This window comes from Pseudophryne corroboree, chromosome 6 (assembly GCF_028390025.1).
Source record: "Pseudophryne corroboree isolate aPseCor3 chromosome 6, aPseCor3.hap2, whole genome shotgun sequence".
NCBI lineage: Eukaryota > Metazoa > Chordata > Amphibia > Anura > Myobatrachidae > Pseudophryne > Pseudophryne corroboree.
This window is the reverse complement of record NC_086449.1, coordinates 504158811-504184900: the sequence shown is the minus strand read 5'-3', so window position 1 is coordinate 504184900 and position 26090 is coordinate 504158811. Positions and strand designations below refer to the sequence as shown.

At 45.3% G+C, this 26090-nt stretch overlaps 1 protein-coding gene across 4 annotated transcripts in view; it reads left to right on the top strand.

Moving 5' to 3' along the window:
• Positions 1-26090, top strand: part of SYT1 (synaptotagmin 1) — a 1004279-nt gene that overhangs the window by 3904 nt on the left and 974285 nt on the right. The gene's annotated exons all lie outside the window — the stretch shown is intronic.

Here is a 26090-nt window from a genome sequence, read left to right as displayed (position 1 = left end):
ACCACCTTATTCAGCTGTGCTGTGCAATCAAGTAGCACAAATTAAACATGGCATGGCTGCAGAAAATACCTGTCAACAATGCAGACTGTTCAATTTTTTTACCTTTAGGTATGTTCAAGAGACTATTAATAATCAATGAATCAGGGGTAATTGTTTCTTTTATAGAAATAAAAATATTGGTTGTGAAGTTCTTTGCAATACTGTTACAGACGTTTCCAAAAAGGTGTTGCACTTGTAGGTTCCTTTGCTTTTACCATTCTGTCAAGTTCATCCCAAACCAGCTTGATGGGGTTTGAGGGCATAATTCAGACCTGATCGTAGCCCCCCCCCCCCCCCCCCCCACACACCCAGCGATCGCTGGGCTGAGATGCTGATAGCATCGCTGGAATGCGCCGGCGCACTGCAGCACCAGCGCATGCACAGTTCAGACCTGATCGCCCGCTGTGCAAAAATGCATAGTAGCGATCAGGTCTGAATTAGGCTCTGAGTCTGAAGATCGTGCTGGCCTTTTCCTCAAAGGAGAGAGAATTGACAGCATAGGAAAGGAATGAGTTAAACATCTTGTGAGGGGTGGACCTAGCTGGAAGGAAAGTACAGCCCTTGGGAAAAGGGGAGGGTTAGTATATATAGGGAAGGATAGGCCATTTTGTTTCTCTCTTGTTGGTGAAATTGCCTTCCCGCCCTCCCGCCCTGTTGGTAGAGGTTCTGGCACGGAGTGCCTTGGCATTGAATTGTTGGCTGGTTTTATCGTTGGCTATTTATTGTCGGAAAAGAACGGCAGTTTGTAGTTGTATGGTAAGCTGTAGTGATTTACAGTTTGATGTGGCTTAGGTGCACTCACCTCCATCGACTTATTGGCCGCTCGACCACCCGACCGGGAGGCAGCGGCAGGGCACCCATCAGGGTGGGTAGTCACTGTGGGGGTTGAGCTAGCACCTATTACCGTTTTTGATAGTTTGTAGTTAAATTAGGATGGTTTTGATTTTAGCATTTTAAGGTTAGCGTCAATTTAATAGAGCCGTTCTTTTTTCTGCCGCCATATGCCGGCTGAATCGGCATCTTAACAAAGTTTTCATTTACAGGTTTGCTATGGTTAGGGTCAAATAAATAGCTAGCAATTTTTCTGCCAAATTCAAGTCTCCGTGTCTTTATTTCTTGGTATTAGAGGTAACGAATGCTTTACTTAGAATGAAGGGGTCCACCGAATGTCACTAGGATGTTTAGGTGTTTCTGATATACAGTAGCCTGGAGGTATGTTTTTGGTCATTATCTGAAATGTTGGAGGGTATGAGCCCACTGATAGGGTGAATCTGGGCAGCCAGAAGCTGCTCTCCTCCTCCTTGTCAGCACAGAGCTGGATCACTGCAGCAGGCACTTTGGACCATGAATAAGGGGTACTACTATGTGGCATAAATTGAATAAGGGACACTTCTATGCAGTGTAATATGAGCAAGGGGCACTACTGTGTGGGAGTACTGTTGTATGGTCATGCCTCTTCCCCACAAAGCCATGTTCCTTTTTGTGGGGGATTTATCATAAAATGGGATTGTTTTATGAAGGTGGGCCCCAAATTGGTGTCTTGCTTAGGGCACCGTGAGGTCTAAATCAGCCTCTGGTTAGAGTCACAGGGGTTTATTTGCTGATTACAAGACACAGCTTCCCGATGTGTGTTTAAAAGGACAATGATTTTAATACCAATACATGGGTTTTAATGGGGAAGGGGGGGGGACGACACAAAGACACAGAACCATCCTTTTAATGCATATAAAAACCATGTGCAATGAACCAAAGGTTTAATAAAATGTATTCATGTGTCCATAAGACCTTCATGTTGAAACTGTAAGTGGAGGGGCTTACAGCAGCAGAAGACCTCACCATGGTGAAGATGTACTATAGCGGCACAGATCGTGCCGCTATAGCTCTTCCTGCTTTGCCTATCTTCCAAGGCGAAGCAGAAACATTACCGATGAGATGTATTAACATAAGTGAAAACTCCGCCCTCCGGCAATCCCTGTAAGAGCCTACAGCTCATCAGTCAAGTAGTGTAGCAAGGGTGGCGACGGTGAAGCGCAATCTTCCGGGCGCTGTTAAAGTTAGAGGGTGCGCTGCCACCCGCCATCCCCCCTTCCCAAGGGCCACTGTACTGGTAGCTGAAGAGCAGGAGGAGGAGAAGCAGAGGAGGGCGCACACTGACTCGGACTCAGAGACTAGGTGGGGAACAGGGCAGTCCAGAGGCAACAGCAGGAGACACTGAAAGCCAGCACATGCCAGAGCTCTGACCGCCCTCTTTATATGTCTCACTGTCTGCTTGTAGCTGTGCAGCAGGGTTACTTCTGTCCTGCAGCACCAGTCTCTGCACCCACTGCTGCAGCACCTCTCTCTTTTCTTGAAGCTGCAGCAGATGTGTCTACTTAAGATGCTGTAGTACGTCTTTCTGCCCCAGCTTCTGGAGAACCTCTATCTGCTCCAGCTGCTGTAGTGCCTCTCTGCCCCGGCTGCTGCAGCACTTCTCTCTACATTGATGCTGCATCACCTCTCTCTGCCATGGCTGCTGGAGCACTTCTCTCTACATTGATGCTGCATCACCTCTCTCTGCCCCGGCTGCTGCAGCACTTCTCTCTACATTGATGCTGCATCACCTCTCTCTGCCCTGGCTGCTGCAGCACTTCTCTCTACATTGATGCTGCATCACCTCTCTCTGCCATGGCTGCTGCAGCACTTCTCTCTACATTGATGCTGCATCACCTCTCTCTGCCCCGGCTGCTGCAGCACTTCTCTCTACATTGATGCTGCATCACCTCTCTCTGCCCCGGCTGCTGCAGCACTTCTCTCTACATTGATGCTACAGCAGCTCTCTATGCCTGCCAGGCTGCTGCAGCACAGCAGCGTTTTCATTGAAGCATATTGGGATTATCAGATCTGGGATGGCAGTTCTAGGGTATAATTTTCATTCAAGGAATTGGGTTATTATCAATTTGAGGGGGGCAAATTTTGGTTAATTATTATTCATTGTGAGTTTAGGGGTTTCAGGTCTGTGGGGGGTCACATATGTGGCATTATTTTCATTGTAACACTAGAATAAATATAAGATCATCAGTGTGTTTATATTAGTGGCAGCCTTTATAGTCACTAAAAAGAGAGCCTTCACCTAGCCCTTTAAATACCCAAATACATACAAAGTGACACTAAATGGCGCTACTTAGTGTTCAGAGAAAACAATAAAAAATCCTTACATCAAACCAATTACTGCTTCCGATACAATTCAAAAGATTGAAAAGAACAAATTGCTGCTTCCGATCAGTGCTACAAGTATGGTGGTATGGGGCAGTACTGTATACCGGTAAGAGATTGCCAGCCGGTACGCAGTGCCGCCTAGCTGATCACCATGCTTGCAGCCACTGCTGTGTGAGGGGAGGAGAGCACAGCGCGCGCCTCTCCTGCCCCTCAGTGCTCAGTCCGGTCTCCGGAGTCCAGCAGCGGTGGGTATCTCAACTGAGGTGCCGGTCCATTAGCCAATCAGAGCTCGTGGACCGGCAGCCGCAGCTCCTGATTGGCTGCTGGTCCACGAGCTCTGCTTGGCTAACTGACCAGCTCAGTTGATATAACTGCTGCCACCGCCGGACTCTGGAAACCGCACTGAGCACTGAGGGGAAGGCGAGGGGCTCGCTCCGCTCTCCTCCCCTCACAATGCAGCAGCAACAACAACGGCACAGTGAATGCGTGGAGTGGGTGAGATGCACTTTAGGGGCATGCATGACACTGTGGGGGCATTTGCTATCTGGCACTGTGGGTGTGGGCATATCTGGCACTGTGGGTATTAGCATTTGTGTATCTGGCACTGTGGGTGGGGGCATTTGTGTATCTGGCACTGTGGGGCATTTGTGTATCTGGCACTGTGGGTGGGGGCATTTGTGTATCCTGCACTGTGGGGGCATTTGTGTATCTGGCACTGTGGGTGGGGGCATTTGTGTATCTGGCACTGTGGGGGCATTTGTGTATCTAGCACTGTGGGGGCATTTGTGTACCTGGCACTGTGGGGGCATTTGTATATCTGGCACTGTAGGAGCGTATCTGGCACTGTGGGGGGTATATCTGGCACTGTGAGGGCATTTGCATATCTGGCACTGTGGGTTGGGGGCATATCTGGCACTGTGGATGGGGGGCATATCTGGCACTGTCGGTGGTAGCATTTGTGTATCTGGAACTGTGGGGGCATGTATGGCACTGTGGGGGTATGTGTGTATCTGTCGCTGTGGGGTAGTATTTGGCACTGGTGGGGCATAAGTGTATCTGGCACTGTGGGAGCATATCTTGCACTGCAGGGACAAGTGTACCTGGCCCCCATATGTGTACCATGCCCTCTTTTTATTGACCATGCCCCATGTGGCCACACCCACTTTTTGTTGCGCGCACAGTACCGCTAAGAAATATTTTCTACTTGCACCACTGATTTCGATACAGTTCAAGTTGTTGAATAAAGACTAAAACAGTTTGTTCATTTCTGTTTTAGTCTTTATTCAACCATTTGAACCGTGTCGGAGCCAGCAATATATTATTTTTAATTAAGGTATTGGGAGATTATCAGATCTGGGGAGGGGGGAGGGGGACGTCAGTTTTGGGGAATTATGTTCATTCAGATATAGGGGGGTTAACAGGTCTGTGGGGGTCACATATTGGGCTTTATTTTCATTGAGGAATTTGAGGTTGTGAGGTCATGTCAGTCGGGCATATATAGTGTTTTTAATTTATTTGAATTAAACAAGAAAATAGTTAAATACATCTACTTTCATAGTGGCTCTACCACGGTGTAATGTGTATATGGGGCTCAACCATAGTGTAACGTGTATAAGGGGCTCTATGGTGGGGTGTACATGTATAAGGGGCTCTACTGTGTAGTGTAATGTCAATAATGGACATTACTGTGCGGTGTAATGTGAATTGGTACTATTCTGTTCCCAACGAAGCCATTATGTATTTATTATTACCAGTTATTTATAAAGTGCACACATAGTCCGCAGTACTTTACAGAGACTATTTCACCATTCACATCAGTCCCTGCCCCATGGGAGCTTACAATCTATATTCCTTAACACACACACACCAGGGTTAATTTTCAGTATATTTTTGTATTGTGGGAGGAAACCGGAGTACCCGGAGGAAACCCACGCAAGCACGGGGAGACTATACAAGCTCCACACAGTTAGGGCCATGGTGGGAATCAAGCCCATGACCTCAGTGCGGTGAGGCAGTAATACTAACCATTACACCGCCCGTACCGCCATGCTCCTATATTGTTGTTGCAAGTCCTTGCCATGCACTGACCCTATTTTAACATGAGGGCACCCAAAGGAAATTTTCACTCTGAGCTCCACAAGGTCTAGAACCAGCCCTGTCACCAATTTAGGATTTGTAAATATTGTTTCTTTTCAAATGCAACGTGGCCCCACATGTTGGCTAGGCCCCCAAATCAGTAATGCAGTGGGGGACTTCAAAACATACCCTTACTCAAGGCACCGTGGCGCCTAGTTACACCTCTGCATCAGCCTAGTGCTGATGCGCTGTGACTCATCTCCCGGCCGCCTTCACTGGGCATGTATGACTTTTCGTGAGCATTTCAAGATCTCCCATGCAGCCCATAGCCCGGCAGCCTCCTCAGACAGGTACACTCAATAGCTGCACCTGTCAGAATACTCTGTTCCACTGAGTGTTCATACATCTGGCAGCACATCAGCGTACTATCCTGTAGATAGCAAAGGGCTGCAGTCATTTACCATACATCTCTGCATTCATATATGGGGTAGAAGTGGTATCAGGAGCACATAATATGCACTGATACCACTAATGCCCATAACGACAAATAATACATCTACCCCAATGTTCTACTCCTGTCAGCTATGAACAGGAAGCTGGAACTACTGTATAGTTGTCTCTTCTTTGTCAAAACTGCACCACTGAAAATCGTAACCTGGTCTGATAACACTCAATTTCATCTGCAACGATGCAGATCGTATAAACAGAACTTGTCATAAAAACCCCCCAAAAATCCATGGACTTTTTTTCAGCGGTTCAGGATATTTGTTGTTGTGTAAATGGTGTAGTGAATGTTTCCTGGCAAGCTTAGACCCCTTAATACCAATTGATCATTTTTTAAATGTCACAGCCTACCTGAGTATTGTTGCTGACAATTTTAATCCTTTATCCCATGGTGTAACCATTGCCAAATGGCTACATCCAGGGGCGGATCCAGAACAAAATGACAGGGAGGCACCATGACAGGGGAAGAGGGGTGTGGTCTTGCAACAAGAAGCGTGGTCTCAAAGGGAATGTTGTATCTGTATGATGGGGAGAGGGTGACAGGAGAGAAATGGTGATAGAAAGATAGTGACACAGGGAAGAGGCAGAGAGTGAGGCAGTGGGTGACATGGAGAGATAGCGGGAAATGGAGAGACAGTGGGTGATAGGGAGAGGCAAAGGGTGACAATGAGAGGCAGTGGTTGATGCCAGGGAATGTGAGACAGTGGGAGGCAGTGGTTGACATCAGAGAATGTGTGATATGGGAAGGAAGTGGGTGACATCAGGAGGAGGCAGTGGGTGACAGGGAGAGGGTGACAGGAGAGAGAGGGTGATTGGGAGATAGTGATGCAGGGGAGAGGTAGAGGGTGAGGCAGTGGGTGACAGGAAGAGACAGTGGAGACAGAAAGGTAGAGGGTGAGGCAGTGGGTGACAGGGAAAGTTAGTGGGAGATAGAGAGGCAGAGGGTGATGGGAATAGGCCGGGGTGTCAAGGAGATAGTGAGTGACAAGGAGAAAGTGGGTGACTGGGGAGGCAGTTTATAACAGCTCTATGCCCCTTTGCCAGGGGCAGTTTGGGAGAGGGGGTGATCAGTGCTACAGCAGCGTGTGCTTGGCCAGGGCCACAGGTTGCTGTGCTGACGCTGATAGGTAAGGGAGTGATAATTCGTAAACACCCCCCCCCCTTCTTTGTGCCCCTGCTCCCTTTCTGCCCCATTGCTTTATGCCCACTTCCCCTCTGCCCCTTGTAAACTTCCCAGTCTTCCCTGTACTCACTGCCTGGGTCCCAGGTGTCCCTGCTTCCCTCTCTGTGCAGTGAGTGTAGTGGGGCGGGTCTGGTCACTGGGAGTCCGGGCTGCTGGGTGAAGTGAGGGGAGGACTGACTTCACGCTGCTTCTGCAGCAGTAGCAGCAGCCAAATGCTCCGAGTCCTTCCTGTTTTATGTGCACGAGGCTCCCCCCTCTGAACCTGTTAGTTAAATAAAACAATTTAAAATAATTCCTAAACAACAGGGAGGTCGCGTGGCTCGGTGGAGGAGGCACATGTATACAATACCCTTGACATTATAGCTACCACTATTACCCAGTGACAATATAACAATGGGGTTGATGGAGCTACAGTTCCAGGCCTTCACGTAAAAATAGGCCCATAATCATGGAGGCAAAATGAAGACCAGTTGCCTAGTTGTCCACACAGTCAGACATAGATCATAAGTAATAACATTTTATTTCTAGGTTGTTTTATTTTATTTAGTTTTAAATTCTGCTCTTTTTTATTTGTATATATTTAGGGAGACAGCGAGTCTGATAGTGTAGGTGATACACAACCATGTGGTTCTGACCACACCTGCACAGCACTCACACCTCCTCCCCTTCTCTATAAAGGCCCTTGAACATTTACATCCCCAGGCCCATGTGGACCTTAATCCAGCTCTTAGAATTTAAGTATACATCGCTATGGGGAGGCATTTGATATTCCGGCTGCCGGGATCCCGGCGCTCAGCATACCGATGCTGGGATCCTGACAGCCGGTGTACCGACACCTATTCTCCCTCTTGAGGTATCCACGACACCCCTGGAGGGAGAATAAATATGCACGCCACCTTGCCAGCAGAGTGGCAAGCACAGCAAGCCCACAAGGGGCTCTTTTTCGCTCACCCCCCTGCCTACATGCCGGCGGTCGGCATCCCAAGCGCCGGCATAACATAGTAGACCCATCGCTATGTGTGTATGCCCCTTTTGTATATCACTGCATCTCCATTAAAAAAGTCCTGCAGCATTGATGCTTTGCACCCATGCCTGCTCACCCATGGTTTATAAAAAGGAAAAACCATAGGTATTTGGTACTCTTGGCCTTGTCAGCATTAGATTGCGCCAAACATTTGGCGCACTACAGTAGTTGTGGAGAAATTGCATTTATCTGGCAGAATTTCTACCTGAAACACTGCAAAGCCTCAGCAGTGGGGACATTGCATTTCAGAACAAATTTAAATAAAAATATTTGGATTCACTGCTGACCATCATGACTTTTCTGATGTGATTATGCACCACATTGTTTATCTTTCGCACAATAACAATACTTGTAACATCATTCTAGAATACTATCATTTTTCTGCCTTACTTTGTGCTATGTTCACAACATCAGGGCTCCCTGAATTCATTATTTAAATAAAAATGTTACTGCTTTTATTAGGTGGCAATATATGTTCATACGGTTCATACACAATGTCTAGGACCTTGTGCTTTCCAAATGTTACTATTTAGTTATACAGTAGGTCTCCATGGTACATGCTTGTTTTAAATTTGGTTCGTATCTAAGAGAAGCTATTGCTAAATATACACAGGGGAATTTCTCTTATTTTTTTTGTTTGCCAAAACAACTTCAAGAGATAGAACTTGTTAAAAAGAAATGAAAGTGTCAGATAAATCTGCAAAACCCGTTATGTGCAATAACGTTGTGAGGCAGGTACAGGAAGTCACTGTGCAGTGTCATGTCACTGGCAAGTTACAACATTATAATTCAAGGTTTGCTAAGCCCATATCACAAACAAACAACGAGCAGAACAAACACTCATGATATTTCAATAAACTTCAGTGTTTGAGGTAAATAATGAGAACACTTGTAGTAACAAAGACGGGTTGTTTGCAGTTTCAGAGAGAAAGGGAAATGGATGTTAAGGGCTGACATGATCCCTGTGTTTATCCTTTCTTTAAATGTGGAACTCGCTGTTCTTGTGCAAGTCACACCTGCCTTAACAAGGGCATGCACAGCTAGTTATACAGCTTCTATTCTATTTCCAATATGACTACAGCCTCTAATGTTGTAAACTGGATAGTGTGTATCCAGCTTATGGGTTCTATGTACTAAACCTTGGAGAGAGATAAAGCCAGTCAGATCCTAATGGCCATGTTATAGGCTGTGTTTAAAAATGACAGTTAGGACTCGGAGCAGGTTGGCTGATACTTTCTATCCGTCCGCTTTATTTCTCTTCAAGGCTTAGTACATACAGTAGACCCCCTAAGTCTCCAAGATCTTTTGAACTCAGAAGGGTAAATTACCTTATTACACAGCTACCCAAGTCAGCCCTATTAAATGACTACAGGGGCGGATTGGCCATAGGGCTGACCAGGAAGATTCCTGGTAGTCCAACGTGTCTGTGGGGGCTATTTTGTGTGTTTTCATGTGGCCCCACCATGGCCGGACTGGCCATCTGGCACTTCTGGCACATGCCAGAAGGGCCAATGGGCAGGTGGGCCGAACCGGTCACTCAGAGAGGGGGGAAGGCCGCGCGCAGCGCAGCCTCCGGCTCTCTGGTTCCATGGTCTCCATGGAAATGGGAGCGTGCCGGACTCGCAGCACGCCCCCATCCCCTAGCAACCGTCACCATGGTAATGAGGGCGTGCCACGAGTCCACGCCCCATGACTTGTGGCATGCCCCCATACATCGTGCGGCGCACCCACTGTGACGTGTGTACGCGCCCCCCCATCGTGTTCACACGTTCACGAATGCTAGGGCCTAATTAAGGCCCCAGTCCATCTCTGGGCCCCATCCATAACATGACAGCCCACCACACTCAGTACACTGCATTGTCCCCGATAATTCTGTTATTCCATCTCTGCAGTACAGTAACTCTACCATCCAGTAATGCTGTCATGGCTACATGGTATATTATACCTCTTGTGCTGCTCATGTCGGGACGCTTCTACAAACTTATACAGTGTCACTTTTATTCCAATCCACCCCTTGTATGCATCAAAACATGCAAACAAGGCAGTATTTGCGTACAATCAGGACCTATGAGGAGGGATCCCGCCCACTCAACAGATCCTACCCCCTCATCAGACCACACCACCTTTAGGGCTGCTTCAATAATTTTTCCGGGCTGGTTTTCCATCCCAATCTGCAAGGGAATTACTATAAGGAGATGTTTCAACATTCCTACCTCACTTTTACGCTGCTTTTGGACTTCTCTGAAATTGTGCATAATACTTTATTTGCTTTTGCTGTAGTGCATAAAGGCCACCTATTTACACCATCTTAGAGGTGACAATAATATAATCAGGAATCCAATCAGATATCCACTAATTTCGCTGGAATGCCTTTTGCTCAATGGGGGTCATTCCGAGTTGTTCGCTCGTTGCCGATTTTCGCTATACTGCGATTAGTCGCTTACTGCGCATGCACAAGGTTCGCAGAGCGCATGCGCTTAGTTATTTTACACAAAAGTTAGGTATTTTACTCACGGCATAACAAAGCTTTTTCATCGCTGTGCTGATCGGAGTGTGATTGACCGGAAGTGGGTGTTTCTGGGCGGAAACTGGCCGTTTTATGGGAGTGTGTGGAAAAACGCAGGCTTTCGAGTTGCAAAATGCAGGAGTGGCTGGAGAAACAGAGGAGTGGCTGGGCAAACGCTGGGTGTGTTTGTGACGTCAAACCAGGAACGAAACTGACTGAACTGATCGCAATGTAGGAGTAAGTCTGGAGCTACTCAGAAACTGCTAAGAAATTTCTATTCGCAATTCTGCTAATCTTTCGTTCGCAATTCTGCTAATCTAAGATACACTCCCAGAGGGCGGCGGCTTAGCCTGTGCAATGCTGCTAAAAGCAGCTAGCGAGCGAACATCTCGGAATCACCCCCAATGAGCACTAAGTTCATAGGGGAAGGAAATTCTTTGTGTGTCTAGTAGTAACTGGGCATTTAGAAGAATACTTACAAGGATGGTGGGTGACCACTGGCCATCTTTTTTATGTAGCCGTCACAAGATTCCAGAGGGGGTGGTGCCTTATATCATTACTTGCATCATTAAAGCCCCTTCGATTTGTGCCATTTTTAAGCAGGGGTGAGACCAAAATGATGTGTTTCGCCACAAATTGGCACATGAAATCTCCAGCATGCCCACTTTACTACCTGAATTTGTGGAGAGTAGGTATGTATGGTGGGTGCTCCCTGGCTCTATGGTGGCAGCAACTTAAAATAATTAGCCAACATGTATGGGACAGGCACTGATGTATCTTTTACAACAGTAACACTTAGGAGCCTGTGGGGTTTATTTACTAAGCCTTGGATGGAGATAAAGTGGACGGAGATAAAGTACCAGCCAATCAACTCCTAGCTGTTATGTTTCAAACCCAGCCTGTGACATGGCAGTTAGGAGGTGATTGGCTAGTACTTTATCTCCGTCCACTTTATCTCCATATAAGGCTTAGTAAATAGACCCCTATGTACTCAGCCTTGGAGAGAGATAAAGTGGACGGAAATAAAGTACCAGCCAACCAGCTCCTGTCATTTTTAAAACACAGGCATGTGACATGGGAGTTAGGAGCTGATTGGTTGGAACTTTATCTCCATCCACTTTATCTCTCATTGAGGTTTTGTACATAGACCCCAAACTACCAGCCAACTAGATCCTAAATGTCATTTTTCATCCACATCCTGTAACATGGCTGTTACTATAGGAGCTGATTGGCTGGTACTTTATCTCTGTCCACTGTATCTCTCTCCAAGGCTTAGTACATAGATCACTAAAAGGCTTACGAGTCAATTTAGTATTAGTACACTTACCGTGGTATTAGAGCAGCTCCTGCTTGCTAGCACTGTGAAGCAGGAGGTGGCTACCACACTGTGTACTAATAAAAGCTGCTGCCAAATAGGGTGAATGTTAAGTTCACCCCTCGATGATGTCACTGCAGGAACCTTCCACCTGCTAGTATTTATCAGCTCATACACCTACAAGCCCTTAGCTGTGTTACCTCCGGCAAATCATGGGCAGAGCAGTCAACAACTTTATTACAACAGAAAAAATGGCAAAAGGACATTACTAGAACTGAACAGGAGGCAGATAATAACAATATGGGGATGCAATGTCAGAGTTGGAGATGACAGGTGTCAGTAAGTAACCAGACATCTCAGTAACATCTAATTAACTTAGCTCTGGCATAGGAGGCAGCAATAAAAAACACCCCCGTTAGCACAGGTAGCAGAAAAACAGAGAAAATGCAATAGTACATATAAAGAAGCAATATGTATATGGGTTTTCTCTGCATTTAGCGGTTTTCACCTATTCCTCCCTAATTCATGGACCTGTTAATATACTGTACACTGCTGTAATCAAAGTAGATTCATAATAAAAAACTAACTGAAATACTGAAGGTGGGAGGATGAGTGCATCCTTGGTGAAAAATAAATCACAATGTTAAAATAAAGCCGGCCAGTATACTGTATAATGCATGGAAAATAATGTCTGCTTTAGCATGTAGCACACATACAGTATACTGGCCGGCTTTTGTGTGCTACATGCTAAAGCAGACATTATTTTCCAGGCATGAAATACTGTACAATGGCCCTCATTCCGAGTTGTTCGCTCGGTAATTTTCTTCGCATCGCAGCGATTTTCCGCTAATTGCGCATGCGCAATGTTCGCACTGCAACTGCGCCAAATAAATTTGCTATGCAGTTAGGTATTTTACTCACGGCATTATGAGGTTTTTTCTTCGTTCTGGTGATCGTAATGTGATTGACAGGAAGTGGGTGTTTCTGGGCGGAAACTGGCCGTTTTATGGGTGTGTGTGAAAAAACGCTGCCGTTTCGGGGAAAAACGCGGGAGTGTCTGAAGAAACGGGGGAGTGTCTGGGCGAACGCTGGGAGTGTTTGTGCCGTCAAACCAGGAATGAAACTGACTGAACTGATCGCAGTTGCCGAGTAAGTCTGGAGCTACTCAGAAACTGCTAAGAAGTGTCTACTCGCAATTCTGCTAATCTTTCGTTCGCAATTTTACTATGCTAAGATTCACTCCCAGTAGGCGGCGGCTTAGCGTGTGCAAAGCTGCTAAAAGCAGCTTGCGAGCGAACAACTCGGAATGACCACCAATATGCTTATCAAGGTGCAAATTATTAATGAGACTGAGAAAACATTTACATCAGGTATTACTGATGTAAACAAAAGGCCGGAAGTTGCCGGAAAAAGACAGGGATTGCCTTTTTGGAGCACTCTTTTAAGTTACTTTAGTAAATTAACTTAAAAAAGTGCTCCAAAAAGGCAATCCCTGTCTTTTTCCGGCAACTGCCGGCTTTTTGTTTGTTTATAAGGTTTAAACGTGATTGTTGGAGCACCTCCAGCTGAGGATGAATAAAATCCCAAATTACTATGGGAAATTTGTTAGATAGCTGGTTATTTAATATGCAATAACATAAATTTTTAAGTTTGGTGCAGGGTACATTACATGACTATAAAATTACTGTATATGTGGCTAATATATTTGGGACATTTTACTACATTTGCTGGACTATGGCAAAGTAGAAGGGTTCAAGTGTTTATCTGATGTGTGAAAGTGTGTTTGCATGTAGATGTGAGATGGGGGGAAAGAGGGGGCGATGTGGTGGATGAGAGTGGATAATGGGGGTCATTCCGAGTTGTTCGCTCGCAAGCTGCTTTTAGCAGCTTTGCACACGCTAAGCCGCCGCCTACTGGGAGTGAATCTTAGCATATCAAAATTGCGAACGAAAGATTAGCAGAATTGCGAATAGACACTTCTTAGCAGTTTCTGAGTAGCTCCAGACTTACTCGGCATCTGCGATCAGTTCAGTGCTTGTCGTTCCTGGTTTGACGTCACAAACACACCCAGCGTTCGCCCAGACACTCCTCCGTTTCTCCAGCTACTCCCGCGTTTTTCCCAGAAACGGTAGCGTTTTTTCACACACTCCCATAAAACGTCCAGTTTCCGCCCAGAAACACCCACTTCCTGTCAATCGCATTACGATCACCAGAACGAAGAAAAAACCTTGTAATGCCGTGCGTAAAAATCCTAACTGCATAGCAAATTTACTTGGCGCAGTCGCACTGCGGACATTGCGCATGCGCATTAGCGACTAATCGCTCCGTTGCGAGAAAAAAATACAGAGCGAACAACTCGGAATGACCCCCAATGTGTGGCCAGAGCTGGAGTTGATGAAATGGATGTGATAAATAGGAATGTGGCAATTGAAATGATGTAGGGGTGTCCGTGATTAGTGTTCTGATAGTGTAAGCATGTGTTAGAGATCGGAGGGTGTGGGTGGGTATAAGATGCAGTAAATAGCATTAAGTATATGACATAACAAATAGTTGTGACCAGTGGTGGATATCTACCTATGGGCAGTAAAATATGCCACTTTAGTGAGCTCAGCTGAGACACTGGCTTCACTGAGACTGGCACCCACTTCATATTGGAAGTGCTACCTGCCAGTCACCCGCAGGACAGGCAGTTCCATTGGGAGGTGTTTCCTCCCTCTGCGACTGCCAGGCCGGGCTGTGATTTGCAAAGAATGTGCTTCCAGTTTGAAGTCATTTCATGGTGTTCGGTCAGCCCTACCTGTCCTCTATGGCTTGCAGCCAATGCAGTCCATAGAAGCCGGGGTTTTGCGCTTGGGCAGTCAAGTCACCACTTGTGTACATCCACTTGTCCCGGCGCCTGACAGATCCACTGTCAGGTGCCAAGACCTAGCTATCTCCTTGCCTTCTCTTCTCTCTGGGCATGGGTAGGAGCCGCCGCTGGTTGTGACACAGGAGTGGATTAAAGGGCATGTATTTAGGTCCAAAGCAACAAGTGGTGGTGGTAATGTTCGAAAATGTGATAGGTCACAAAACTCAACCACAGGGGAGTCTTTACTCTCTAGTATGATTTTTATATGTTTTATATAAATAATATGTTTTAAGTAAAATAAAATCTTATTTCAGCACTACTCGAGAAACCTACAGTATGTGCACCAATGCACCTATTTGACAAGTAGGGGTAACCCATAGCCTCAACCTGTACAAACTTTGAAATTTGTCAGTAACTTTGTCAGTAAGTGAGGAATTATACAGTACTGTTAAAAATAGATTTGTGCACTTACAGATGACTTCCACTGTGAGGTAAACTAGGCATAAACGCAACAGCAAAATGCACCACAGCACAGTTTTTCTTTGTATAAACTAATGGACATGGATAATCTTAGACAAAAAAACCATCTAGCCAGTAATCACAGGGAGACATATTGTGCCGAGGGCATGAGTGAGTGTGAGCATCTGCTCATGTGTGGACCTCTCCTGCCAGGAAAGCCGCATTGATTTTTGACCTCCTGGCTGATCACATTAAATAGCACAGTTAAGTTGGCAACTATCCAAAGGTTATGCTAATATAAATAAATTGCTGCACACTAATCACTGCAATGGAAAAAGATGCTATTTTACTCTGTGATTTATAGCCATTGGCCCAATAATTATGTAATAGGTGTACCTTGGTGTTCTTGGTTAGTTAGACATAATTCTCTATATCTGACTGCACAACTAGTAATGGTTATCATTACATGCCTTTCATAACTAAACAATAGTACACAGCACCTTTTGCTATATGTGCCAACTAATCAGTAACCTCTCAAATAGTAGTACTGGGGAGTCATGCAGGGCTGTCATCAGGAGGGGACTGCCGGGATTGTAGCACCGGGCCCGACAGAAAAGGGATCTTGAGTTGCAGCAGTGTGGATTTGGCACTAGGCATCCAGCTAGTTGCAGATGGCGGGCCCGCAGGCAACCATGGAAAGATAGAGCCAGTGGTATTTCCAATCTGGCGCCGGACGCAAGTCAATTGTAGCAACAGCATATTCACTCAAATGCACTCCCCCCGCTGCCGGGTAACCCGTCGGCTGTACTGGCCGCCGGGCACCTCAGCGGTGCATCGCACTGTGTCTACGACCCATAACCCAGCTATCTTCTGATTGGTGGATAGTGGGAGCAGTCTACTAGCTATGACAGCACCCCAGAATTTTCAAAGTTCAACTACAGAGTATATAAGGAAAAAACAAGAAAAACCCCAAGAGAAGTAGGTAGATAATTTTGCATGAGGTAGGGAGAGTGGCAGTGTATAGCCACCAGAGAGCTGTATAACAAAGTCACAATAGACCTGAGACTATCGTTGGTCTACTTTATAAAGCCTATATGTTATTTTTTCGATCACCACTTATCAGTATTTGCCATGGACCAATTATTTAATTTACTAAGCGCGGTTTTGCTAGGATTTTTTAAATTCCTTCACGTCACCAGCAGATTGAAGCGCCGAAGCACTGAATTTACTATTCAACAGTTTTAGAAGTGTTTCGTAAACCTTTGATGTCTATCTGTTGGCCATCAATGTCTTTCTGTTTAATGTAAGCTTTATGAGGACTTTTATGGGATATTGACAAAAACACCCTAAAAAGCTTCAAACGGTATCTGCCCAGAATATGAGGAACCACTATGCACTTAGCAATGAGGGCAATCATTATGGATTGAATAACAAGGCATATAACTAGTTTTCAACATATACTAGTTGAAAAATGCTTGCTATATTTCGGCAATTTAATTAATCATTTTTTGTTGCTTAGAAATGTTTTTTATGATGAGGCAATATTTATATTTTTATGAATTTATATAGCCATAAGTGTAGCATGTGAACTTTGTAGTGGGTAGACTAAATTAATATATATATATATATATATATATATATATATATATACTGTATATATACAAATATAAAACTCTAAATGTTGGCCCTTCAGTGACGTGCGCAGTGAGAGATTGAGCACAACCTTGAGAGATTGAGAGAAATAGGCAGAGAATAGGATGGGTACATAGATACAGGGGTAACAGGGGTGATATATAGATAAGGCAGGATTCAGAGAGACTAAGAAAAAGTATGTGTATATACACTGCTCAAAAAATAGACACTTAAACAACACAATGTAACTCCAAGTCAATCACACTTCTGTGAAATCAAACTGTCCACTTAGGAAGCAACACTGATAGACAATCAATTTCACATGCTGTTGTGCAAATGGAATAGACAACAGGTGGAAATTATAGGCAATTAGCAAGACACCCCCTATAAAGGAGTTGTTCTGCAGGTGGTGACCACAGACCACTTCTCAGCTCCTATGCTTTCTGGCTGATGTTTTGGTCACTTTTGAAAGCTGGCGGTGCTTTCACTCTAGTGGTAGCATGAGACGGAGTCTACAACCCACACAAGTGGCTCAGGTAGTGCAGCTCATCCAGGATGGCACATCAATGCGAGCTGTGGCAAGAAGGTTTGCTGTGTCTGTCAGCGTAGTGTCCAGAGCATAGAGACGCTACCAGGAGACAGGCCAGTACATAAGGAGACATGGAGGAGGCCGTAGGAGGGCAACAACCCAGCATCAGGACCGCTACCTCCGCCTTTGTGCAAGGAGGAACAGGAGGAGCACTGCCAGAACCCTGCAAAATGACCTCCAGCAAGCCACAAATGTGCCTGTGTCTACTCAAACGATCAGGAGACTCCATGAGGGTGGTATGAGGGCCCGACGTCCACAGGTGGGGGTTGGGCTTACAGCCCAACACCGTGCAGGACGTTTGGCATTTGCCAGAGAACACCAAGATTGGCAAATTCGCCACTGGCGCCCTGTGCTCTTCACAGATGAAAGCAGGTTCTCACTGAGCACATGTGACAGATGTGACAGAGTCTGGAGACGCCAAGGAGAACGTTCTGCTGCCTGCAACATTCTCCAGCATGACCGGTTTGGCAGTGGGTCAGTAATGGTGCGGGGTGGCATTTCTTTGGGGGGCCGCACAGCCCTCCAAGTGCTCGCCAGAGGTAGCCTGACTGCCATTAGGTACAGAGATGAGGTCCTCAGACCCCTTGTGAGACCATATGCTGGTGCGGTTGGCCCTGGGTTCCTCCTAATGCAAGACAATGCTAGACCTCATGTGGCTGGAGTGTGTCAGCAGTTCCTGCAAGACGAAGACTTTGATGCTATGGACTGGCCCGCTCGTTCCCCAGACCTGAATCCAATTGAGCACATCTGGGACATCATGTCTCACTCCATCCACAAACGCCACGTTGCACCACAGACTGTCCCGGAGTTGGCGGATGCTTTAGTCCAGGTCTGGGAGGCGATCCCTCAGGAGACCATCCGCCACCTCATCAGGAGCATGCCCAGGCATTGTAGGGAGGTCATACAGGCACGTGGAGGCCACACACACTACTGAGCCTCATTTTGACTTGTTTTAAGGACATTACATCAAAGTTGGATCAGCCTGTAGTGTGTTTTTGCCACTTTAATTTTGAGTGTGACTCCAAATCCAGACCTCCATGGGTTAATAAATTTGATTTTCATTGATAATTTTTGTGTGATTTTGTTGTCAGCACATTCAACTATGTAAAGAACAAAGTATTTAATAAGAATATTTCATTCATTCATATCTAGGATGTGTTATTTTAGTGTTCCCTTTATCTTTTTGAGCAGTGTATATATATATATATATATATATATATATATATATATATACTGTATAATTGTGCTACAGTAGCTCTTCTGTGGAAAAGAACTAGACAGGCTGGCCTTCACTCCCTACATGCATGAATGAGCCTTGGGCGTCTGTACCCATGTTGCTGATTCAGGAAAGATGCTTGGCTGACCAACAGCCGGCTGAACAGGGCTTTATTAGAAGGGCTGTTTAAAAGGGCTAAGAAAATATTACAATATAGACTTACCCAGGACTTACCAGGACGAAAACAGACGGAAACATCCCACCAACAAAACAGAAAACCATCCTTCCTTCCTTTCATTCCCAATCATCTGTGCAATTCAGCGTATGTATATAAATTACCAACTACAATCCTCATGACCTCTAAGAACAAAATGCAACCAATTTTGTATATAACCATTTACATTGTGATTTACATGTGATTGTACATACCTGTTTGTCACTTTGCTCTATCATGCACAGCTAACATACAGCGGAACAACACCAGTAAATAGGCACCTGAACTTTTAACTTGACCAAGTGAAACCATACATTCTCAGCCCTGATAACACTGGTTTAATCTCAAACGAACTATGTTCCACAAATTGATTTTCTGCATTGCTCTTCATGCAGTATTCATAAAGACCATTGCATAATTCAGTCTCCCAGCAACTCAGCCCTCTGTACATGTTGCCCCCTCAATTCTACACTCCCCTCTTATTAGCACTCATGAGCTTTTCACTTCCCTATACTCATTGACAATAACATCTACAACCTCTCACCATAAAAAACTTTCACAAGCCTCTGACACTCACATTTATCTCTCTCTTCTGCTTCTGATAGCTGCTGACATTCCACCACTCCAGGACCCAGCCACTTGCATCGCTCACATTCACCTGATTCACAGCAACATAGAAATCCAGCTAACCTCATAAACATCACATGTCTTCCATCACCCTCCAGATCACTAAAATGTGCCTTATGGAATGCACGCTCTGTTTGTAACAAATTAACATCCATCCATGACCTCTTCATATCCAACAACATCAATCTGCTGGCTATAACAGAAACCTGGCTCACACAATCTGACACAGCCTCCCCTGCAGCACTGGCACATGGTGGTCTCCACTTTACACACACCTCCAGACCCAGTAACCATAAAGTAGGAGGAGTTGGACTTTTACTTTCCCAATCTTTTGCATACACTGTTCTACCACAGGTTCCATCACTCACATTTACATCATTTGAAGTACATTCCATTAGGGTTTACTCTCCTTTCTCTCTGCGTGTTGAAGCTATCTACTGCCCACCTGGGCATCCAAAACAATTTTTGGAAGATTTTTCTGCCTGGCTCCCTCACTTTCTATCCTCTGACATCTCCACCATTATCATGGGTGATTTCAATATTGCTATTGATTGTCCAAAATCTGCTGCTCATGCCTCCAAACTACTCTCTCTAACTTCCTCTCTTGGCCTCTCCCAATGGACTGACTCCTCTACTCATCAGGAAGGCCACTGCCTTGATCTAGTATTCACCAGACTATGCTCCATCTCTGAACTCACTAACACTCCTTTCCCCCTCTCAGATCACAACCTTATCACCTGCATGCTCTCCTCCATTAATTCAAACCCTGTGTTGCTGAAGTCCTCCAATCTTCCTCAAACCCGCAGAAATATTAACACAATTAATCTTCAAGAACTTTCCACTTCACTCCAACAACTGCTTTCACCTATTTCTGCATTCACCTCTCCTGAGATGGCTGTATCACACCTTAATGAGACTCTAGAACTAGCCCTTGATGAAGTGGCTCCAGCTACCCATCACACTCCACGTAGGCCTAGATGTCAACCATGGCACTCCAAATTAACAAGACAACTACAAAAACTCACACAAAAACTTGAACGTCAGTGGCGTAAATCTCGTATTTCAAGTGACTTCCTCACATATAAGACTGTCTACCATTCTTATAAAAATGCCCTGGACACTGCCAAACTAACATATTTCCAAACTCTTATCTCTGCTCAAGCCTCCAACCCCAAACGACTCTTTAATACATTTAAATCACTTCTGAATCCACCAGCCACTATCAAGGCACAGGATCTTGCTTCCTACTTCAAGGAGAAGATTGATAAGATCCGAAATGAAATGGTATGCTCTTCGGCAGCCAGTGACCTGCTCCGTTCTTTACCTGAACCCTCTGGCACTCTTTCTTCATTTGATCCCACAAATGAAGATGAAGTATCATCACTCTTCTCATCCTGCTTCTCCACTACCTCTCCTCTTGATCCTTTACCCCCACAAATAAGTAAAGCTCTGTCTCTGGTGCTCATCCCTACCTTAACTAACATATGTAATCTCTCTCTCTCTACTGGTATTTTTCCTTCACTCTTCAAGCATGCAGTTATTACTCCCATTTTAAAGAAACAAAATTCTGACCCTAATGCTCTCTCAAACTACCACCCTATCTCTCAGCTCCCTTGTCTCTCTAAGCTACTTGAGAGACTTGCCTACACTCGACTCACACACTTTCTTAACTCATACACTTTATTGGACCCACTTCAGTCAGGCTTCCGTTCCCAACACTCCACAGAGACAGCACTGACTAAAGTGGTTAATGATTTGGTCACTACGAAGTCTAAACTCACTACTTATTCTTCTAGATCTATCTGCTGCATTTGACACTGTAGACCACTCTCTTCTCATACAGACATTACAATCCCTAGGTCTTAAAAACACAGCCCTTTCTTGGTTCCTATCCTACCTATCTAATCGCTCCTTCAGTGATCGCTTCTCTGAATCTATCTCCTTTTCACTACCTCTTTCAGTTGGAGTACCGCAAGGCTCAGTCTTGGGTCCTCTGCTTTTCTCTATCTATACCTCATCTCTTGGTAAACTAATCAGCTCTTTTGGTTTTCAGTATCATCTGTACGCAGATGATACTCAAATCTACCTATCCTCACCTGACTTGTCCCTATCTGTACTGGACCGTGTCACTAAATGCCTTTCTGCCATTTCATCCTGGATGACATCTCGCCACCTGAAACTGAATATTTCAAAGACAGAGTTAATTATATTTCCACCGGCCAATAGTAGGTACCAACCTGATATCTCTATCACTGTTGAAAACTCGACTATCTACCCTACCCCACAAGCTCGCTGCCTAGGTGTCATCCTTGACTCTGATCTGTCCTTTGTTCCCCACATTCAATCTGTCTCAAGATCATGTTACATGCATCTAAAAAACATATCCAAAATACGACCATACCTTACACAAGACACTGCTAAAACTCTAATCCACGCTCTCATTATCTCCCGCATTGATTATTGCAATAGTCTCCTAACTGGTCTTCCCAAAACGAGACTCTCACCACTACAATCCATTCTGAAAGCAGCGGCGAGGCTTACCTTCCTTGCTAGACGTTCATCGTCTGCAGATCCACTCTGTCAGTCCCTCCATTGGTTACCTGTACTCTACCGCATTCAATATAAAATACTTTTACTCACACACAAGGCCATTAACCAAACTACACCAATGTACATCACTTCGCTTATCTCAAAATATCTCCCAACCCGACCTCTTCGCTCTTCACAAGACCTGCGTCTCTTATCCACACTCATTACTCGCTCCCACTCACGATTGCAGGACTTTCATCGGGCTGCACCCACTCTGTGGAATGCCCTACCACGCACAATAAGACTCTCCTCTAGTCTCCAAACCTTCAAGCGTTCCCTGAAAACTCACCTCTTCAGGCAAGCATACCAAATTCCAGAACCGCCCACATAACTTTCATAAACCTTCCTATCAAATTGCATCCACTCTGTACAGTCCACACATATCCTCACATGTCTTCTCATTCCATGCAATAGATAGCACCTTTCCTTATGTACACATGCCTATTTCCCTATAGATCAGGGATGGGGAACCTTCGGCCCTCCAGCTGTTGTTGAACTACACATACCAGCATGCCTTGCTACAGTTTTGCTATTTGGCCATGCTAAAACTGTTGCAGGGCATGCTGGGATGTGTAGTTCAACAACAGCTGTAGGGCCGAAGGTTCCCCATCCCTGCTATAGATTGTAAGCTTGCGAGCAGGGCCTTCCTACCTCTATGACTGTTTGTTATCACCCATTTTGTTATTGTTATTTCAAATTGTAAAGCGCAACGGAATTTGCTGCGCTATATAAGAAACTGTTAACAAATAAATAAATGTGGATATTCCAGGTTTAGCAGTGCAAAAACCAGCAGGTATGAAGGCTCCAGTCCAGGTATTGCCTCAATCAGTTGCCAGCCAGGATCTAGGCTAATTCATTAAACTGCACCTGTAATCAGCCTTTAAGAATGTGTTTAGAGCACAGAATGAGGCTTCTGATGGTGATTAGCACCCAGAAGGGGGTTTGGGGATGTCAGGGCTACTGATCCTGTGACATGATCCTGTACTGCTGTAACATATGCTGTTTGGAGAACTGCCTAACAATCTGAGCTGCAAGCCTTGCGTATGAAGCTGTAATCTGCCTGTGCTGGTCATAAAGAGTGTTGGACTTTTCATCCTGTATATGGGATTTATTGTCACTGTATATATCAGGAGACTGACGCTGGAATCTCAGCAGCGAGTCTCCTCGTGTGAGTGCTGAAATCGCCTTACTTCAGGCTCACTTAGCTCACCACACTATTATATTTCCCCTCGGGTGGTGGCGTGAGAACTCAGGGCTTTGGTCGGGTTTCCGACCGATGGCATTTCACCGGCTGTTGGGATTCCGGCATCGGTCTACTGACCGCTGGGATCCCGACAGCTGGTAAATTAACTGCATCCCATATATACAGCCCCGTATATACACAGATTAGTATACAGTATGTCTGTCTATGAGACTCCTGCCTATGTTACATCGTTCATCAAACAAAAATTAGCAAGTCAAGACTACTACTTATGTGGACTTTGTGATAGTGTTTATTCTATAACTTTAACAATTTGATCCACTAAGGAACCGTAATCTTGTAATATCCTTTTAGAAATTTTTGCAAATGTAAAAGTTCCAACTCTATGAAAAGAGTTAGCATATTTAAAGTCTGATGTGTTCTACAGCAGCACTTGAGTTATTCATAGTATGTACTATTCTAAACACATACTTCACATAATGCTGGATTTACAAAACTGAACTCCAGGCAAAGTATCCACAATACCACACATATGCAATTTTAGTCACAACATCCCTATAGGCATACATTAACTACATTGGCTCTCTATGTTAAACTTCCTTAATGCAGTTTGGCTCGTTAAAGCATTCTGATTTAAACTGTTAATTTTTTCACTTCTTATAAATATCTCCCTTATGTTTTAATTGGTGGTAAAGAAAAGTATACCATGGGTGGAATGTAATAGGGTGTGAAAATCAGAAAGTGAGAGATTTTGGGAGATTTCTCCTGTTTTTTTTAAATGACAATCATTTACATGGGAAAATCAACCTGGTTTTGATTGCCACTTTTTAAAAAAACAGGAGAAATCTCCCAAAATCTCTAACTTTCTGATTCTCACACCCTATTACATTCCCCCTTTGTCTGAATAAATCTCTGTCCTACCCATGTTCTAGTGCAATGTTCATTGATAATTGTCTCATTACATTTACTTGTAAAAAAGAAACTTTGTTCTATAAGATATTACATCACAAATACAACATTATTGTAACTCTTTAATTTGTCTGCAAACCCTTTGTGGCCTCAAGTGGTTCTCAAACTATGTGCCTGTGGTGCTTCGGGGCACTTATAGGGGTGTCTTGATTTGATGGCACAGGACCAATTGAAATTATTTATGGTCAGTCTATCATAAATCATAAAATGTGTGGATACACAGAAGTGAATCCTGTCCCTCACCGCATAATTAAACCTAACCAGGTACACCCTAGATGACATTTTAAACAAATTTGCCAATAATTATTCGTTACGAGAAATTGTTTAAATCGTTCAGTGAAATGCACTATATCGTTATTGATGCGCGCTCCCATGGGTCGTTAGCGTCATCCTCAGTCTGCACATGCAACTCAATTTCGAAAATGTCGCTAAAGACTAGGAGCAAATCGTGCAGTGTGTACACTACCAATGGCAAACGATATGTTAAAGTAAGCTGAAACCCCACAATTGGCAATGTTGAATGACTCATGTATATCGTTTGGTCATTTGTAAAATCCTCTGTGTGTATGCACAATGGGGGTAATTCCAAGTTGATCGCAGCAGGAAATTTTTTAGCAGTTGGGCAAAACCATGTGCAGTGCAGGGGGGGGCAGATATAACATTTGCAGAGAGAATTAGATTTGGGTGGGTTATTTCGTTTCTGTGCAGGGTAAGTACTGGCTGCTTTATTTGTACACTGCAATTTAGATTGCAGTTCAGAGGCGTATCTAGCATGGGGCGAGCAGGGCACGTGCCCTGGGGGCCATGGCAGCCCCAACAGAGGGGGGCGCCACCGGCACCTGCACGGCCCGCTCGCCCCATGCGTCAGGGATTCCGCCGGCGCTACCTGCGGCGCTTTTCCTGTCTCCCCGGCTGCTGTGCCTGTCACACTAGACAGGTAGCGGCAGCCAGGAGCCTCCCCCTACCCCCCCCCCCCAGCAAAGTGTACATTGTGCGAGCTCGCGTGCGCGTGTGCGCGACCTCGGGGGGTGCACGGCCTCAGAACAGTGCAGGTGAGCGAGGTAAGGTTTCTACTTTCCTGTCGGGAGAGGAGAGGGGAGGGAAGGGGGTGCGGGACAGTGTGTGTGTGTGTGTGTGTGTGTGTGTGTGTTAATTGTGTGTGTGTGGGACAGTGTGCATGTGTGTTGTGTGTGGGACAGTGCATGTGTGTTAATTGTGTGTGTGTGTGTGGGACAGTGTGAGTGTGTTAATTGTGTGTGTGGGACAGTGTGCGTTTGTGTTAATTGTGTGTGTGTGTGTGGGACAGTGTGCGTATGTGTTAATTGTGTGCGTGTGTGTTAATTGTGTGTGTGTTAATTGTGTGTGTGTGTGTGTGTGTGTGTGTGTGTGTGTGGGACAGTGTGCGTGTGTGTTAATTGTGTGCGTGTGTGGCAGGGACGTGCAGTCAGGGGAGGCAGTGCCTCTCCTGTGATTAATTATTAAAATAATATAAAGAAGATACTTATAAGACACATATTCTTGTGTCATAAGTATCTTCTTTATTTCATTTAAATAATTTTTCTACCTTAAATGTGTATGGGAGGCACTGATAGCAGTGCCTCCCATACAGAATGGAAACGGGACAGAGCGAGCGGCGGGGCCAAGCACTGGGCTGTAAAAGCCCATTAAAACAGATGGGGAAAGCGGCACTGAAACAAGTGCCTCGCTGACAGGGACACCACCCCCATGTCAGCGAGGCACCTGTGATTGGACAGCGGATCCAGTGCTGGGTCCGCTTGTCCAATCACCCACACGCGGCGCTGGAGGCGGCGGGTCCCCCGGCGGTGAGTGGCGTCTGCAGTGTGCGCCCCCCCGTCCTCCGCCGCCGCTGACAGGAGCGGCGTTGTGCGGCTCTCCCCTGTGCG